The sequence below is a fragment of the Zootoca vivipara genome, chromosome 6, assembly GCF_963506605.1.
Source record: "Zootoca vivipara chromosome 6, rZooViv1.1, whole genome shotgun sequence".
Taxonomy (NCBI): Eukaryota; Metazoa; Chordata; class Lepidosauria; order Squamata; family Lacertidae; genus Zootoca; species Zootoca vivipara.
In genome coordinates this window covers 64,290,175-64,310,652 of record NC_083281.1, presented here as the reverse complement: position 1 = coordinate 64,310,652, position 20,478 = coordinate 64,290,175, and the positions used below count along the sequence as shown (strand labels likewise).

The 20,478-nt window shown below is 43.5% G+C and overlaps 1 protein-coding gene across 1 annotated transcript in view; it reads right to left on the bottom strand.

Moving 5' to 3' along the window:
* CDH13 (cadherin 13) overlaps positions 1-20,478 on the bottom strand; it is a 612,680-nt gene that overhangs the window by 369,831 nt on the left and 222,371 nt on the right. The gene's annotated exons all lie outside the window — the stretch shown is intronic.

Below are 20,478 nucleotides of genomic sequence, written 5' to 3'. Positions count from 1 at the left end.
AAGCACAGGCTACAGTCTGGCTGCAGTTCTAAGCTCTGCCTGGATGGAGGTTGCCTGGGTGGGGCATGTGACTTCTTCTGAAACCTTTGAAGTACAAGCTACTACGTTCCACTATAATTTACCACAAAACCGTGTGTTGGTAGAAAACAAACTAGGTTCTCCCAGCACAGTACTATGAGCAGTGCTCCACTGAGAAATGTATTATGACAGCCCCAACTGATATAGACATTTCAGAAACATAAGAGGAACAATAATGATGTTCATGTGACACTTTCCATACTGCCTATCATTAACCAGCTATCTATTGGCCAAGCTAAACCAATGGACCACTGTGTGTACAAAGACCTGCCGCAGAGGGGCACATTCATTCCAGTCACAGAGGTTTAGCATTGTAGTCACCAAAGCCTCCATGCCAGCACCATGGAAAGGAGAATTTATGGAACTGTATCTACCCCTTCCACTGTCTGGCTGGCTAGGCCTAGGAAGAGGTCAGAGATACTCTATTCTTCTAATGCCAGTGTAAGACAAGTTTAGCACCATAATACATAGACAGGATAGACAAGGTGGAACTCTCCACATGACCACAGCTCACAACATCCCCAAACACTGACCATGCCAGATGAGACCTGTAATACAACATCGGGAGGGCACCACCATGGTGACCCTTGCTTTACACAGGTAGGTGTGAACAGCATGCATGTACATGAGAGGAATCTGCACATTTTGCTTGCTGAAGAGAGAGCTACCCGGGCAATGATAGGCTCAGGGGACAAAGTTAGTTTAGACGGAGCCAAAAGTGCACAAACATTTAAGTAACTATGAGTTAAAATGTATCGTGCAACTGACACTGGTCCCTCTGTTGGAACTGTGGTCTAGGAAACATGCACAATTTGTAAAGCTACTTTCAACTTTCAACCTTTCCAGATATAATCACATGTAAACTGAGCATATAAACAATTGATTTGCAGATGGAGAGAGAGATCTTGGACTGCATAACTCTGTTTCTCAGCCTGAGTGCTTGCCACATAGCTATTTGCAAAATATTTCCAACAAATGAGCCAAAGGTTATTTGGGCATACAGATTGCTGGACTGCACAGCTACGGTAGCTTGGGGAATGTTTTGCCATGCCCTTTAAAGGAAAGGGAACAACACTCTCCATATTTTCCATCTCTGCACCTCTTGCCAAGAGAACAGGGTGGAGTACACATTGGTTCACAGCCCAAAATTCTGTCTGCTGATCTACATCAAGGAGCTGCTGTGGGAAAGAGGAAAAGCTGGACCATCCCATGCAACTCGCCCATTGGAGTGGCATAAGCAAAACATGAAATGGTTTGCTTTTATGATGTCAAGAGACTGTGATACTTCATTATTGCAGTGGAAAAGCCAAGATAACAAGATTTGTTGGTCTGTATTTCATCAGCTTAAAAGGCAGACACTGGATGGTTTGGAACCCGACAACTGTTCAGGATGTTTCAAGAAAGGAAAGCATGCATCAAATACCCCCCTCACAATTAAAAATGGTTGATGTTGGCAGCAGAAACATTCATAACTGAATAGGGCAGAATGCAAATTAGGCAACCCAGTGAGCAAAGATTAGATAGGAAGACTGGCTAGATGGATGGACAGATTTGTTTTTCTGACTTTTCTTATGTTTTCAAACTAGGAGGATACATTAGGTGTGATCAGTAGTGGCCAAATTTTATCAGTGACAGTGAGAACAAGGGGATAATTAACCATGCAAAACTGGAGGGGGCAACTTAGACCATTTGCTATCTTGTGTATATGCATACTATATACATTTTCTTTTGTATTTTCCTCTGTACTTAAGATTATGTTGCTTTATATGATTTTCTTTTTGCTATTCTTCCAGGTCTGTTGATCATAATAAGTGATTGTTAGCTGTTTTGGACTATAGCTCTCATCAGTCCCAACCAGCAGGGAAGATGCGAGTTGCAGTCTTTGAATTAAATCCTTCCTTCCTTCCTTTTTTTAACAGTGGTGCTCTCTCCACCGTATAGGGCATGTGTACACTAGAACATTATATGTATCACTTGATTCACCTGACATTGCCTGGAACCATTTGCCCATAAAAATATTTGTTGTAGTGACTGCTCTCAACTCATAGCAGCCACCTTCTTCATATTGCTCCTGAGATTGTAAACCTCAGACCTAGAGAGTAAATTTGGCCCTCCAGAGTCCAGACACTCCCCAGGCCACACTTCCTCCTTCTCAGGTCACACCTTTCACTGGCTCTGCTCCAGTTTCTATTCCTGGCTGGCAAACAGTAATGATTCCTGTCTCAAACTTGCTCAGATGGAAACATGTGCTTGTAGGAAGCTCTGCATGGCTCAACGGCAGGCTGCTGCTCAGAGATGAAAGTCATGTCTGTTGATGTAGCCACAACTGGCATCCCCCCCCCCAAAAAAAAGTTCTCATTCATCAATTACTAGCTCGGTCAGTCATTGTTGGTTTGTTGACCAATGAGAAACTATTCTTGCTCTGGTGTGCTCAATCTCTAGTACCTTTTCCCTTCTCCAAGTAAGAAATGATTGGATAGGTCAAGAAGGGAGTATGTAAGCAATAGATGGTGGAACAGCACTTTTTTTTTATGTACCTTTTCTATGTCCTTCTCCACCTCTACATCTGCTTTACATTGCAGAATGGAGGGAGCCTTGGATGGAATTCCCCAAATAGCTGAAAGGGAAATTGGCCTCACTCCTCCCAATCCCCATTTCAAAGCAGCGACTAGTAAAACTCAGTTGCCACTCAGAGAAGTAAATAGCCCAGGATGGATATCTACAGGGGGAAGCCCCATATATCAGCGGTGAAGCATCTGCCTTGCAGACCAGGTTCAATCTCCAGTACCTCCAGGTAGGGTTGGGAGACAAACTTCTCTGAAATCCTGGAGAGTTGCTGCAAGTCAGTGTAGGTAATACTACACTAGATGAAGCATAGGTCTGACTCAGCATAAGGCAGCTTCCTTTGTTCCAACAATACCTGAACATCCATCTTTCTCCCTCTTTATTTAAATGAGCTTATTTAGAATTTTGCTTCTGTTTTGCTCTTCCTGCTCTTGTTTTAAGACAAAATCATAGGTAGAAGTAGCACCCCTCCCAGATTGGACTCGGTTCTTTTGGTGCACATGCTGTAGAGTGTGTTTCACCCACAAGAAGATGAGTTATGTTGTTGCGGCTCCACAAAAGCAGACGTTTCCCCTGTAGCCTAGTATCCAAGCTGTTGTGTTTGCAATTCAGGGAAACACAGCTGTGATAACTAATCAAGAGTTATCCCTTTGTGCTTATTATGGCCTCTTAATTAGAAAGAGGTTTAAACCAGGAGTGTGCATGGTGGCAGAGAGAAGGAGAAGTAGTCCTGTCACTCGTGGGCAGATAATGAATACAGTAAAGACTAAAGTTACTTTGCAGCATCCAGTATTTCTGGTTCATCTCCTAACAGATGAATGTAATAAAAGAGATTCTGTTTTAAAATTTCAGGCACTCTTCTTTCCCTTCCTTTTTTTTTACCTCCTTTTGAGTTTCAAAGGCATTTAGATCTTTATATCCGAGGCAGGCCTCCGACAATATTGGATTCCAAAGAAACACCATCACCAAGCCCTCCTTCATACTGCCACTTCTGTTCTCTATATTACACATTTGAATCCAAAGTTACTCAGACCAAGCTGGCTCATCACATCAGCCATCCTCAAGGGGGCTTCAAAAGATATTTTGTCACGACGTACCTTTTCAGGCTTCTCTCAGTGAAATCTCCTGGAATGTAACAAAGACAAGTTTCTTTTTTTCTTTGAAGACAGCTTTCCAGCGAGAGGCACGGAGAGCAGCATTGAACAAAGAAGCAAAAAACTGTGCCAGACAGAGGGTGTCACTGAGAGTACGACAGTTAACAGGGAAAGAAAGATTGAGGATCAGGGGTAAGCAAGGCTCTGTAGCAAAGGTGGGGGAACCTTTTTTTCAGACCCTGGGGCTGCAGTTCCTTCAGGGCAGCCATCTAGGGGCACATGCCAGTCATGGGCAGGGCCAGAGGCAAATGTAGATGGAGGAATTAACGTGAATTTTACTTATGTACAGTGGGCTGGTTCCTACACACACCTCTCTATCCTTCATTCAGACAAGCAGGAGGCATTATCAGAGTTAAAGCAAAGACGTGCAAGGTGTGGGAGGTTAGGAGGGTCAGATTTGACAATGAGACATGGAAGTTGGCTGTGTGCACCCAGTTCAGGTCATTAAGCAGAGGTTCCATGGGATGCTCCATCAAGAGCCAGGCTACTGGATTCTGTGTTACCTGCAGCTTCTGGACGAAACACAAGCGAACATAGCAGGGAGTTGGATCATAGTATTTGAATTCTAATGACGTGTGGAGTGATAAATGTGCAGATTTGCCTTTGTACAGTAGGCTGGTTCCCACACACACACTTCTGTGCTCATCATTCCAGGGAAGCAAGGAGCATTACCAGAGTACAAGGGCACATTCCAGCCAGGCAAAAACACTCCAGGGGGGGGTATGAATCCAGACCAGTGAAGGGTGTGGTCTTCCGAGGATGGGTGTGGCCAGTGCTTTTTTCCCCTGGGGGGAACGCAAGGCTACGCATATCCCTACACATTTTGTGAATCTAAGTTTGGCCTCATTGAGGGGAAATATTTCAATATAAGTAAGAAAATGAGAGTACCCCTAAACATTTTTTTTAAAGAAAAAAAGCACTGGGTATGGCTAAGAGGAACATATATCAAAGCATGGAAGGCTGCATTCAACCTGAGTTTTTCTCCAACCCTGGGGGATTTTGTTGGACTACTGCTGCCATTGTCCTTGACCATTGGCCATGATGGCTGAGGATGATGATGGTTACAGTCCAACAGCATCTAGCCAAGGTTGTGTTAGGCTGTTCTGGACAGACAGGAGAGATGATTCAATTCACATGCAGGCTAAATTTAGAGGGGGAATGTAGGAAAGAATACAGCAACCCTCGTGAGTTTTTCTCAGGTCCTTTGTAGTTTGGTGTAGCACAAGTCACATAGGTAGATATTATAATGCAACGCCTCACCACCAATCTCTCTTGTTTATGTGGCCATTAGTTCAAAGCCACAGACAAGCAATTTATTGGGTATGAAAAATGTCACCTATGGCACCCTAATTTGCATTTGAAAATTGATTTTTGTCACATTGGGATTTTAGGACAACCTCTTTTGGCAGCCAACACCGCCACAGAGCATAATAAAAATAATTATGTGGCCACAAAAGCATGTTAGGCTCACTGTAAATTTTAAGTCTCTAAAGGACGGAGCTCGACCAGGCATTATTGATGGGAGCTGTGGAAGAGTTACCTGGAGTAATCTTTCTTGATGATTTAACATTGACAGCAAAACTTTAGAAGTCTAACTTGCAACTGCTAGGAACGTGCAAGCCAATGTTAACAGTCTTTCATTGAGTTTAGTCAAATTCACCAGGTTCTTTCTCAGCATTCCTTATACCATGCATCTGAGGGATGGGGGATAAATTCCATTCCCTCTGCATTTAAAGCTGAACTCACACAACTCACACTTTCTGAACTAATACATAATTGGAAACAGAGCCAGCCTTCAAAATATGCACTTCTCTGAATTTTGCAATGCATTCTTCCATCCAACTAATGTGATGCACGCACGCACGCACGCACGCACACACACACATACACATTAGTGAAAAGGGAAAAAAATGAATTATATTAGGGGAAAATGCTTTGAGAAAATGTGTATATTAGACAAATAACACAGGTATTGTTATAAGTCATTTGGAGTTACTTTTTGTAAAAAAAGAAGAAGAACGAAATAAAAATCTAGTAAGTTAAATTAATTATTGAATGGTATATTAGAGGAAATATGCTGATAAATTTTCACGAGGACTTAAAGTGAAAAACATCACAAACTGATGTAGAAATTTGAAGAATTGAAGATTTGAAAAATAAGAAACAGAGAGGATCCAGAATTAACAGATTTGCCAATCCTAATTAATATCCACTGTATGTTGTTTTAAATTGTTGTTTAGTCATTCAGTCATGTCCGACTCTTCGTGACCCCATAGACCAGAGCACGCCAGGCACTCCTGTCTTCCACTGCCTCTCGCAGTTTGGTCAAACTCATGTTCATAGCTTCAAGAACACTGTCCAACCATCTCATCCTCTGTCATCCCCTTCTCCTTGTGCCCTCAATCTTTCCCAGCATCAGGGTCTTTTCCAGGAAGTCTTCTCTTCTCATGAGGTGGCCAATGAGGTGGTATTGGAGCCTCAACTTCAGGATCTGTCCTTCTAGTGAGCACTCGGGGCTGATTTCCTTCAGTATGGATAGGCTTGATCTTCTTGCAGTCCATGGGACTCTCAAGAGTTTCCTCCAGCACCATAATTCAAAAGCATCAATTCTTCGGTGATCAGCCTTCTTTATAGTCTAGCTCTCACTTCCATACATCACTACTGGGAAAACCATAGCTTTGTTTTAAATAACTCTTTGTAAAAGCAACTAAATGGTGCCTAGGAACAGGTGACATTTTCCCTATGTGATCTTCCTGAGCTGCCTATTACTGTTCTTTTTTCACTTTCCTCTTTGCTGCAGTTGTAACCAGAAAGGCCAGATGATATTAAGCAAAATATCTGTCTTGAACATGGCAAGACAAAACAACCACTGAAACATGGCAGTCCCAAAAGCTCTTTTGCAGTCTGGAATAAAAACAAATGAGTTCCTGCACATGATTAAATCCATTTTTAGTCATAATATTGGACACTAATTAGTGTTTCTGTGGAGCTAAACAAAGACCCTCTGTCCAAAAGAGGATTTCTAAGGCCCCAGAGACCAGTGGGTCTTACAAATCCTTCCTTTCAGTCACTTGTCTAGCTCTGTGTAAGCACTAATTCAGAAAAAGCAATAGATGAAATAATAAACCATCTAATATAGTATAAGAACATCATGCACAGTGCAAGTTCCAGGGTTGTTGTTTCATCTTTTTTTATTTAGCAGTGCTTCCAGTGGATCTCCCTCCTTGAATAAAGTCTCCTCCTCCTCCCCTTTGCCACTGTTGCTGCTGCCTATCCAGTTGCTTTCCTCACTGGACCCAATCCACACCCAAGAGGGTCAAGGTCGAGGAGAGCAAGGGCAGCTGCTGCTCCCCCTGTCATTGCTTGATCGCTGGATGAAGACAGATAAGCAGATAACATCAGCATGGAGGACCAGCAGCATGTCAAGGAGGCTTTAGTGATTGGTAGTAGGCCATTTTAAAAGATGATGCTGTTAAGGTGCTACACCCAATATGCCAGCGAGTTTGGAAAACTCAGCAATGGCCAGAGGATTGGAGAAGATCAGTCTACATCCCAATTCCAAAGAGGGCCAGTGCCAAAGAATGCTCCAACTACCGCACAATTGTGCTCATTTCACACGCTAGCAAGGTTATGCTTAAAATTCTTCAAGACAGGCTTAGGCAGTATGTGGACCGAGAACTCCCATAAGTGCAAGCTGGATTTCGAAGGGGCAGAGGAACCAGAGACCAAATAGCAAACATGCGCTGGATTATGGAGAAAGCTAGAGAGTTCCAGAAAAACGTCTACTTCTGCTTCATTGACTATGCAAAAGCCTTTGACTGTGTCGACCACAGCAAACTATGGCAAGTTCTTAAAGAAATGGGAGTGCCTGATCACTTCATCTGCCTCCTGAGAAATCTCTATGTGGGACAAGAAGCTACAGTTAGAACTGGATATGGAACAACTGATTGGTTCAAAATTGGGAAAGGAGTACGACAAGGTTGTATATTGTCTCCCTGCTTATTTAACTTATATGCAGAATTCATCATGCGAAAGGCTGGACTAGATGAATCCCAAACCGGAATTAAGATTGCCGGAAGAAATATCAACAACCTCAGATATGCAGATGACACAACCTTGATGGCAGAAAGCGAGAAGGAATTAAAGAACCTTTTAATGAGGGTGAAAGAGGAGAGCGCAAAATATGGTCTGAAGCTCAACATCAAAAAAACCAAGATCATGACCACTGGTCCCATCACCTCCTGGCAAATAGAAGGGGAAGAAATGGAGGCAGTGAGAGATTTTACTTTCTTGGGCTCCTTGATCACTGCAGATGGTGACAGCAGTCATGAAATTAAAAGACGCCTGCTTCTTGGGAGAAAAGCAATGACAAACCTAGACAGCATCTTAAAAAGCAGAGACATCACCTTGCCTACAAAGGTCCATATAGTTAAAGCTATGGTTTTTCCCAGTAGTGATGTATGGAAGTGAGATCTGGACCATAAAGAAGGCTGATCGCCGAAGAATTGATGCTTTTGAATTATGGTGCTGGAGGAGACTCTTGAGAGTCCCATGGACTGCAAGAAGATCAAACCTATCCATTCTTAAGGAAATCAGCCCTGAGTGCTCACTGGAAGGACAGATCGTGAAGCTGAGGCTCCAATACTTTGGCCACCTCATGAGAAGAGAAGAATCCTTGGAAAAGACCTTGATGTTGGAAAGATGGAGGGCACAAGGAGAAGGGGGCGACAGAGGACGAGATGGTTTGGACAGTGTTCTCGGAGCTACGAACATGAGTTTGACCAAACTGCGGGAGGCAGTGGAGACAGGAGTGCCTGGCGTGCTATGGTCCATGGGGTCACGAAGAGTCGGACACGACTAAACGACTAAACAACAACAACAGTAGGCCCCATGTCAGAGTGTGCTGCAGGCAAGGGAGGCTGCAGACAGACTTGGGAGAGGGAGGCAGTGCTTTTTTTTGGGGGGGGGTTCTGTGCCACGTCAGAGGCAGGAGCCAGGGCAAGAGGAGGGGTTGGAGCTATCAGGGATGGAAGGGGGCACAGAACACAACAGAGGAGGAGGAGGAAAAAGGCTCATCAGGGCAGGATTGGGAGAATGCCCTCCATCCCCTGCCCTGGTGTCTCCTAGAACCGGGAGGAGCTTTGAAGTGGGAAGAGCAGTGATTACTTCCGCAGAGAAATTTCCAGTTGCATGAACACAACCTGTAGGGGGAGGGTATATAAGTTGGTGGAGGAGTGTGGCCTCCCATGCTGCTGCACCTTATCCGTAGGGTACCAACCCGGGGAACAGTTGCCCAGGCACTAGAATATGTGTATGCCAGAGCAGGCATAGGCAAACTTGGCCCTCCAGATTTTGAGACTACAATTCCCATCATCCATGACCACTGGTCCTGTTAGCTAGGGATGATGGAGGTTGTAGTCCCAAAACATCTGGAGGGCCGAGTTTGCCTATGCCTGTGCCAGAGGGTGGTGACTTCTGACATCAGTCCTTATTACATATCTTTTTTTGAACTCGAAGGAGATGAATGAATTGTTTTTCCTTCTTCTGATAGCTCTCCAAAAATTAATGTAGCTCTTGAGCCATTTTCAAATTCATCTAAGGGGAGTTTGCACATCACCAGTCTCAGCAGGCAGTTAATCTGGACTCCACACAGCACATTTTCCACAAACATACAAGAGCAGTCACATGTGGAGGTAGCTAGAAAGCCATTAGCCACATTGATTCCAACCTCATAGCATGCCCCCAGTATCTTAAACCAGGCCTTTGGCTGATTAATATCCAATACCCTTTTAAATGTGTTTGTGGGAGGGGAGGGGAGGGATTATTGGTTTGTTTTTGTTTTTTATTATGTATTTTGTGGTTTTATCTTGTATTTTTATGTTGCGGACTACCCTGAGATCTGGGGATGATGGGTGGTATACAAATTTAATAAATAGTAATAGCAGCCAACTCGGTGCCAACCAAACTACAATTTCTATCACCACAGACCACACGGTTAAACCATGGAACTCACTCCCACATGATGCACTGATGGCCACCAACTTGGGTGGCTTTAAAAGAAGACTTGATAAATTCATGGGGGAGAAAGCTACCAATGGCCACTAGTCACAATCTAGCACACACTTCTTATGTTCTTATTACCATAGGCCATGCTGGCTAGGGCTCATAACATCTGAAGGGCACATTGTTAACTACCCCAGATGCACACAGCCGCAACATGCACACACAGAGATAAATATTGTTGGTGGAGAAAAAAGTACTGTCACATTATGTTGTAGATGAAAGAAAAAGAGACAGAGAGGAAGTCACCTTAGGTCATGTCAATTACTCTAGCAAACCTTCTTGGATGGCTGCACACACTGTTTACACCGCTTATATTACTCTGAACTTTCTTTCCTATTCACCCCCATGAAGCTCCCAGCTAGATTTGACCTCAAGAAAGTCCTGGCACATGTCTGAGAGCTATTTTCTGCAACTTTTCTACAAATGAGAAACAAATACAGTTGCTGATTCACCTCGGAAATGTTCTCTCCCCACCCCCCCACCCCCATTCTTCCTCCATGCTGCATATCGCTTTATGTGGAACATAGCTGTCAGATCCTATCCCACCCCCTGTGGCAGCTTGATATGGCATAAAGCAGTTGGAGACCTCTCAGATTCCCCCGCCCAGGGGCTCCTGAGTGGCTCAGAGCTTCCCGCATCACTGTGGTTATGCCTTGGGGGTTATAGCTGAACACAGCTGTGATCCAGAAACTAAAACCTGACCAAACAAGTTGAATAGCAGGTAAGGAAGAAAGCTCGAGTGAGTGTTTTTTGCTTCTTCTTCTTTTTAAGCCCCAGCTTCTCAAAGTTCATTGGAAAGAGGGATGAGTTGTTAAACCATTCTGGGAACTAGATTCAGGTCACTGACATCAGCAGAGGCAACCATTCAAATGACAACTGTCTGCTTGCACAGTTCTGCTTTTTATACCCCTCCCCACCTATACCACCATCTGATTAGGAAAGGCAATGGTTGAGAGGGTTCCTCCCTGTGTTCTACTGCCACATATATAAAAAAGGAGGAAGTTGCCTTCAATTGAGTCAGACCATTGGTCCATCTAGCTCAGCACTACATTAACTGGTAGTGGCTCTCCAGGGTTTCAGATAGGTGTTTTTTCAAACCATACCAGGAGATGTAGGAGGTTGAACCTAAGACCTTCTGCATGCAAACCAGATGCTATACCACTGAGCTACAGGGCTCTTCCCCAAGGCAGCTAGCAGTTTTGCTTAGTGAACCATCTCACCATCTACACTGACCTAGACTACAGGTCTTGTGCAGCAATCTTGACCCTGTCACAGCCTGTTTGAGAGTTCAGCCACTTCTATAGATTCTGATTTCATAAAATAAATAGATGATAAACATGATTTTTCCTCTACAGTTCAGTGAATGGACCCAACAATTCTAGAATGTGCTGCCAACAATAGCCTTGGCAGAAATTTTGAATTGCCCTCATTTCCACCTCCTCCGTAGTCGCTTAGTTTATTTTTGGCTGCTATTTTGTAAATGTTGTTAATATTGTTTTATAGATTATAAATGATGTATTGATTTGTTAACCATATAACATGACATTTGCTTTTAATTGTGATGTTTTTTAGTTGTTGCTTTGTCAACTGTTTTATAGATTATAATTGCTTCACTGATGATTTGTTAATTATTCTATATGATATGTCATATAGTTTTGATGTTCTGTGATGCTCTATCATGCTATTCCTATTGTTTGTAAGCCACTTTGAATGAAAAGCAGCATAGAAATATAACAAATCAGATATTTTCTCCTACTAAACATTATGGTTCATTGGGAATAAGCCTTGGATTCTGTGCTTGCATTTGCTGAAGGAAATAACTTGGCAAAAACTCTCTCTCTCTCTCTCTCTCTCTCTCTCTCTCTCTCTCTCTCTCTCTCTCTCTCTCTCTCTCTCTCTCATAAATTCACGGATCTTGTCTGAGGTGTATTTTGCCTTCTTTTGGATTGACATCATGCAATCCTAGCATAATACAGTTCTCCAAGGTGCTTAAAAAGGATTGTGTGTTTGCATCACCAATCAAACTGAGCTTGGATGCTTTACTTCATTGCAGCAGAAGCATTTTAAACAATGGTTCCTAATCACCACGGAGAACAGCTGAATATTTAATAGGGCTTGTCATACAATGCATGACTGATTGGTGCCTAGTTGTGTCATGACCTGAGAATCAAGAGAGTGCTGGGACTTCATTAGTTGCTGTTTTGCAAACGCTGGAACCAAATTATGTAGGCGACCATCTAAACAGCCAAGTTTGGTTCTCCAATATTTTAAAACTTGGCTGGTCAGAGGTTGTTGTTGTTTTAAATAGGTTTTGAAAAATCTCATATTGGCAGCATTTTGTATTTTGCATCAACTACTGCTGTCTCTTCCCTACAAAAATGCATTATTACCCATACCTGAGAGGAGCTGGCTGACAACATCTGGAGCAGGCATCCCCAAACTGCAGCCCTCCAGATGTTTTGGCCTACAACTCCCATGATCCCTAGCTAACAGGACCAGTGGTCGGGGAAGATGGGAATTGTAGTCCAAAACATCTGGAGGGCCAAAGTTTGGGGATGCCTGATCTGGATTGAGGCCACAGATTCCCTACCCCTGATGCAAGCCTCCCCCAGAAGTGTAATCTATCAGAATCTATAATTATCCAAAAATGGACAGCATAATTCCACCCACATGTGTCTTGATCATACTTATTAAAGATGATAAAAAGTTCTCCTGGGTATGTGGCTCTTTTGAAAGCATGTGCACAAACATGCACACACATCTACACACACCAAAATCACCCCCACATAAAGAAAACTAAGGCATTAGGAAGAGCTTTTCCTCTTGTGTTTTCCCTGTTGGCCTTTCAGCAGTTCCCAATGGCTCCTGCTTGTAGGTATCAAAGGATGACAAAACTGTTTGTTAGAACAGCTCTCTCAGCCAGGTGTTCTCCAGGTGGGATTCCATGAAATGATCCTATGGTATGATTCTATACTGCATAACTGGAATTCCCATCAACCCCAGTCATCATGACCCATGGTCAGGGGTGATGGGAATTGGTGTCAAATTACCTTGGGAGGGTGCCAGGTTAGGATAGGTGTGCTAGAGTGTGGTTGCTGATTTGAAGCACAAAGCTGCCTTAGAAAGCAGAGGTGCTAGTTGAAATAGAGTGGGAGGGTCACATCAAAAGTCAACAGTGGTGGCTGGTGCCCACTGGGACTGGTAGGGCAGAAGGCAGGGAGATCAATAGTAGGTGGAGCCAGAGACAATAATAGGCAGAGCCACCCTCTGACTATTTGTAAGTAAAAAGGCAGGCATGCTAGCTGGGGGCAGACTGAGGTTGGTGGATCACTGCTCCATTCACTCTTATTGACCAGTCTTCATGGAGAATCAAGCTATTCTCATTTCATTGTCCTGTAAAATGTACAAATATATATAGATATCTCTATAGAATATATATATTCTACCGGTAGCTCAGTTTGTTGTTATCAAGTATTATTCATCACACAGTGTGTTCACTGCATTTGAAGATTGGTTTATTAATTGAAAAACACATTTCAGGATGATTATGAGTTGGTGTAAGTGTTGTAATTAAGTCTTTTCTCAAAGCACTCAGAATGGAGAAGAAAGGAGCTATTAATCTTGACCCCTTGACAAGGAGCACTTACGTAGAACTAGCAGAAAGCATGTCCTTCACCAACAGATTACAGGAACGTATGAGGGACTAGTCAATCAAAAAACCATGCTCCTATAAATACAGCCCTGTTGGGCAAAAGATGCAAATAAGTTGAGCCAAGCAACCCACAAGTGGTATCATTATGAATGTGGAAATGCAACAGTTATGGGGTTGCCAAGTGCATGCCCAGGGAAAAGTGGCTGCTTTTCATGCAGTCCCCAGCATCTCCAGATTAGGGCTGCAGATCAAGGACAGTAGAGGTGCTGCCAGTAATGGGAATATTAGGAGCTTCTTCCTACTGAATCAGACCATCGGTTCATCTCGCTCAGGCATAGGCAAACTCCAGCCCTCCAGATGTTTGGGACTACAATTCCTATCATTCCTAGATAACAGGACCAGTGGTCAAGGATGATGGGAATTGTAGTCCCAAACATCTGGAGGGCCGGAGTTTGCCTATGGCTGACCTAGCTCAATGCTGCCCATACTGACTGGCAGATGCTTTACAGCATATCAAAGAGGGTTATCTTCCATTCCCACCTGAGGATTGAACCAGGGACCTGCTGTACACAAGGCAGATGCCCTATCAGTGAGCCGTGGCACAGTTTGCGTCAACAATGCTGCACTGGATGGACCAATCAATGGATTGTCTCAGTATAAAGCAGCTTCCTGTGTTCCTAAGGACACTGTGGACTTGTCAGTAATGTCACTTGTCCCATGCCTAGAAAGCATGGGTCTGAGAATTTCCCCCTTGCCCTTCTCCTTTCTCAGGGAAAACCTGCTCTTTTGTGCTAAATCGGAACAATTGTCAATTCAAAGAAAACCCAAATTTTTGTTTGCTTCAGCTGAGCCCTTAGTACTCCCTTCAGGCCCCAGCCCCACACCGGCCACACCCCTCACCAACCCCACCTTTCACATTTGCCTGGCTGGAAAATGACTGAGCTTTGATAACAACTCTTGCTTACCTAGATGGAGGTCAGAGAGGAGTATTGTGGTATTTAAGTTCATTAATGTCAATGATTAATCCCATCCAATGTGTTGCCACCTGACCAGTCTACTATACACAGGTAAAAATTATATCTATTGCTCCATTCATCCCTAGCATGCAGGCACTGAAAGGTTGTCCAGAAAGGAATTTGGCCCTCAAGTTGGAAAGAGTTCCGTATCCCTGCTGTATTGTCTCACTGTTCAAAAAACACTAAGCAACTTTGCCTCAATTGTATATTGACAGAGGGATATATTTAAGCTTTATAGATGCAACTGAGGTAGCTCTCTAGTTGCATAAGCCTAATTGTTGATTAAACATATTTCCCTCCTTGCTTAGAGGTGATGATTTATTCACCCAAGGTTGTGACTCAGAACAAAGTGGAGCTTTCAAAGTGGAGCTCAGTGAGATCCAAATATGGCGAAGCTATGCTGATGAGAAAAACCCCATGCTAGGGTGCTATGTCTCCACTGCCCCAATAAATTACAGAGCTCTGCATTTGGACTGCTTCATAAGGGAAAACATTATACAAAAGCACGAAAGCTAAATGGAATAATAGCAAATTGTGTGCTGAGGTTTGATTTATTATGGTTTGATTATTGCAAAGTTTACATTTGTTGTACGCAGAGTGGAAATCATGAGAGTGTGATGTATTGGTTAGAAGTTTGCGGTTGTTGTTTGGGCTGTGATTTGTAAGACCTGGATCTGAATTGGTTTCATGTATATATTTAAACAGGATTTGCCCCACTTTTTAGCCTAAAAGGCTTGTAAAGATCAGCAGGAAAACAGTTCCTGGCCTCAGGCTTACAATCGTACAAGAAACGGCACACAAGGAAAAAGTGAGGGAGAGGGAAGAAGAAGGGGGGGGAGCAAGATCTGGCACCAGTTCATTAAAGTGGCCTCTAGGAGTTGGTTCAGGAGAGACCAAGGCAGGTGGTCACTCAGATGGGACAGTCCTGCTTCCCTTCTCTCCTCTGTCCTGATGGAATGACAATCCCCTACAAGGAGGGACAAGCCCTACTTCATTCCTATAGTTAGATCAGTTATGAACTCTCTCTCCCAAGCATGGTTGCTGTTGGGGTAAAACAGGGATGATACCTACTGGAAGGGAGTTACACAGGGCTGGGCCAGGTGCATTAAAAGCTCAATCCCTAGGAAAGGCCAGCCAAACCTTAAGGGCATGGAAAACCAGCAGAAGTGCTCCATCAGAGGATCTCAGTGATCTAGGTGGAGCATAAGGAACTAGGTGGCCCTTGAGGTTCTTTGGGGTCAGTTGTTTAGGGCCTTGCGAATTAACACAAGAACCTACAAACTGGCTGGGCATTAATTGGCAACCTGTGAAGATCTCTCAGCAGAGGGGGCATCTTGATGACAGCCATCTACTCCTGTGAATGGTCTGGCTACTGCACACCACTTTTACAGTCTGCCAAGATGCTCAAGAGTCAAGCATTATATTTACCATGGCAATATAACTGTTCCTGATAAAGATCAGATACAAGACCCACGTAAAGCACATTGCATCAGTAGTGGTTGATCTGTAGTGGATTCACACACTGCCAATTTAAAGATGGAATTGCACTGCTCATGTGCTTAACTCTGCACCCAATTGTGTCCATGGCTTTCAAATAATCTGCTATGCAAACAATTGCCAGGATCAAGTCCACTTAGCTCCAGCCAAAAAAACCTGCACCATGTGTCTCAGGACCATTTTTTTTAAATTTATTTTTATTAAAGGTTTTCTCAGTTTACAAAGACATGGGCAGTGTCTCTCATAGCATTTTTACAGATCAGTTTCAATTGTTGAGACATTGGGGAGGAAAAGGGGGAGAGCGGTAGATAAGGGAAGGGGGTGGGGGTAGTGTGACAATGTTTCTAGTCTCAGGACCATTTGATGTGTTGTTCTCCAGAGCAAAGTTTCCCCCAGATGGCAGCCCACGTATTAAGAGACCATTGAGCCATCAGTCATTCCCAGATATGTCAGGTTTCCTGCAAATAGGGCAATTTAACAACAGGATTTCACAGGTGTCAGCTACAGGATTCCAAACAGGAGCAAGAGTCATAGTCAGTGGGGAAAGATTTTAAAGTGTACTTACGCTCTTGTTAAATGAGGTTCCACGACATCTGCTGATTGAAACACTAAGCAGCAAACCAGCATATGCCTATTCTTAACCCTACACAATTTTACTAACAAGCTAAGGTTCCAAGCAGAGCTATTCTTAGCCAAGATTCATCTTGCCCACAGATGGAGATGTGCCGCTGTTTGCCGGCTGACATGTTCTGGCTACAAAGCATAAATAAAAGCAGCCAAGCTTCTTGTAAAATCACACCGGATTGAAGTTTGAGAGGCTGGGAACAGACCATATCGAGAATGTGTGTCTGGCAAAGCTTTTAGCCTAGAGAGAAAACACTATGTGGATGTAGAAGCTAGAGTGCCAGCAACTGGAGACATCTGTCTTAAAATTAGGGATTTTTTTACTGTCATGCCCCCACAAACCAATCTCCATCAGTTAATGAGAAAATGAATTGCATTTGAAAATGATCACATGGGAGATAACATTTGGGTGAAATTCTCATGGGTAGGGTGCAGGGTTTCTGCCATATTTTCCTTACTTTTGAGGTGGTGTTTTTGAGCATCCCCCCCCCCATCGCATTAGTGGTCTGCACACTGCAGCCTTGCTAAGTTCCTGTGCTTCAAATTAAGCCAGCTGGAGAACATAATGAGATAATGCCTCTCAATGAACTCCCCCCCCCAAAAAAAAAAATCAGGAAGAGTGGGCAACTGGGGAGGCTGCAAGGTGCTGGATAAATGTTTAAAGCAAAGAAAGAAAAAAGTGCACACTGCACACATGATGATAGCAAAGCTCAACAAATACTGCTTATCTTTCATGTGGAGTGGTGGCTGCAGCGTGGCACAGCTTAGTGTCAGGCTGGGGAGGACTTTTGCACCCAGCAGAGGATGTAATTTCCTCCTCCTCTGGCCGTGTGGTTACTGTGGCTTGCCCTGGCACCAGCTAATTCCTTTGCATGGCCTGAAGAGAGGACTGGAGGGGAAACCTCCCCCCGCCACTGCCTCCAGTGTGGTGTGCTCCCTGGACATTCAAAGAGGCTATGTCTGAACCCTATAGCTCAGTTGGAGCTGGATCTCCAAACCTCCCACCCTCCACAGTTTATTCAACCTTCTCCGAAGGTGAGCGGGCAGGTCATGCTTAGCCCTTGCTATGGAAATACTCAGTCATGGTATTTGGGACTTGGCAGGAATTTTTCCTCCAGCCAAATTGGCCCTGTCTGCGGGTTATGTCTACCTTCTGAGCAATTGTCACAACTTGTAGGTGGATAAGGCAGTGGGTTGGATCCCTAGCCCTAAGCCCCTCAAAGGAAGTGGGGTACCCCAGTAAAGTGATCCAGGGTGATATGCTGTTAAATTAGTATACCACCCTTTATCAAAAGATCACAGGGCATAAAAATACAAAATGGGAACACAAAATAGATATCAAAAAACAAACGGACAACCCCCCCCCCAACACATTTAAAAGACCATGGATTGTTTAATCAGTGCAAGGGCCTGGTTATAGAGAAACATTTTGGCCTGATGCCTAGACATCATTTATCTTCCACTAGAAAACTCAAATCAGTGAATCATAGAAAGCTAAATTAATCATAATGCTTGCAGTACAATAAAAGCACCAACAATAGCAATGGTGACAATATCAGCAATAATAAAAACAGTAGCAATAAGAAATCAGCAGTTAGAGCCGATAGCAAACTTAGCAGCAAACTCAGTAGCAGCAAAACAAAAACAAACAAACAACCCTCCTCCAAAAACAACAACAACAACAACAACAACAACAACAACAACAACAACAACCCCAACTACAAACCCCTACATTGGTTTGGCCTCACTCAAAGGCCCCCTTTTTTAAGTCAGGAAATGGGCCATTTGGCCTCTCTGAGGAGAACTTTTGAGTGCATTGGCACCACATCTGAAAACACCCTGTTCCTTGAGCCCACCCACTATACCTTAATAGATAAGAGGGCCTTAGGTGTCAAATGGAAAACTATTCTATGCAGATAAGTGAAAACAATATTATGGCAATGGCTTTATATGTACTTAAATACAATTTTCCAGATAGACACATAAAACTGGGCCATTAGAGTAAATGGGGCACTGCCTCACGAACCTCAGTTTGCCTTAAACCAGTCCTCACCTGCCTGCCTTCTTTCTTACATTCATTCCTGGAGGTGGCACTGCCTGTAAGCTTCCTCCTCCTCCTCCATCTCAGTTTTCAGCAGGGAGGAGGATGATGACAAAACTATAATTATTTGGCACTATCTCTCATTGTCTGTAGCTTCACCTACTGTTGGGCTCTCTGTTTTCCATCCCATTTCCATTCCATCTCCATGGAGATATACCACTGCATATCACATGGCCAGAGGCAGTAGGCTTTCGTATACCAGTTAATAGAAACCGCAGGAGATAAGAGTGGCCTTGGACTCGGGTGCTGCTTGTGGGTTTCCCCAAATCATCTGTTGGGTCACTGTAAGAACAGGATGCTGGGCTAGATGGGCCATTGGCCTGATCAAACACGGCACTTCTTAAGTTCTTATTAATGTGGGAAACAGAACATGTGAAATTGCCATGCACTGGAAAGAGCAATCCCTTCATTCCAACCCCTGTATAGCCTCAACGGAGGTTCACACATAACAAAAGAGAAAACACGTACAGTATCTGCCCACACAGTCTGCATGAGACACTCTACAGATCAAAGTTGAGATCAAAACACATTGGGCAGAGAAAAGAGTTTGAAAAGTTGGCTTAGCCTTCTCTTCCAAGCCAACATTTCTCTTAAATGGAAGATTTACGTCAAACTACCAAGTCTGCAGGAAATGTGATGAAACTACCGCCTGCCTGATGAGCTAAATAGTGGAGAGAGACAATGGATCAGTCATTCTTTATAACCTCCTCATTATGGCTTCTTTGTCGTCCAAAATTATAGGTCTGTAAAAAAGGGTACCTGGCGTAATTGTCTTGTAAGTCATTGTCATGACTGCCTCTTTGCTAAATGTCATGGTGCAGAAATGAAGGCTATCTTAGATATTCCTTTGTTATGTGGTTGCATGTGCTGTAAACATTTCGATCAGTTTGCAAAAGGACCTCGATTCTCTGCCACCTCCTTCATTGTATGTCAAGGCTGGATTTAGATTGAAATTGCAAAAAAAATAAAAAAAATGAAAGGAGTTGAATATGAAAGGACGTAAGAGCCTGGCTGGATCAGACCAAAGGCTGATCAATTCCAGAACCCTGTTTCCTGACATGGACAACCAACTGCCTCAGGGAAGAGCAGCAGGACATGATGACAATGACCCTTCTCTACTCTTGTTCCCCAGCAACAAGCAACAAGGCTTCTATAGCCATCCTGACTACGGTAGTAGCCAGGGATTGTCTAATTCTTTTTCTTTTTCTTCTTTACAAGCCATCTAGGTCAATGACTATCACAGCATCTCAAGGAAGCAAATGGCATGGCTTGACTATATACTCTTTGAAGTAGTTCCTTTTGTCTGTCCTGAAAGGGATAAATTGGAAGCAACACAAGCATGGAATATTCCCAAATGACATGTACCCGCTGGGGCAATCTCAGTGCATTCAGTCAGACCACTTTGGAGTAGTTAAGTGTGGAGAGTGGACCTGGATTGATGCCTTTGACAAGATTCATGACTACGTAGTTCAGAAAAATGCATGTGATCTAGCAATTATTGTTGTTTTTTGCAGGATGGGTTACAACATATAAAAACACAATTAGTAACAAACAAATAAACAAGCAAACACCCAGCCTCTCAAATCAGTGAAACATTCAACACATTACAGGGCAGACGCCAAAATCAATTATTTGATTTTCAAGGGTCAGCTGCTCTTGTAACACTTCTGAGTTCATAGTGCTTGGACGCAATATGAACCATACGGTTTCCCTTTCAAATGTTCTTTC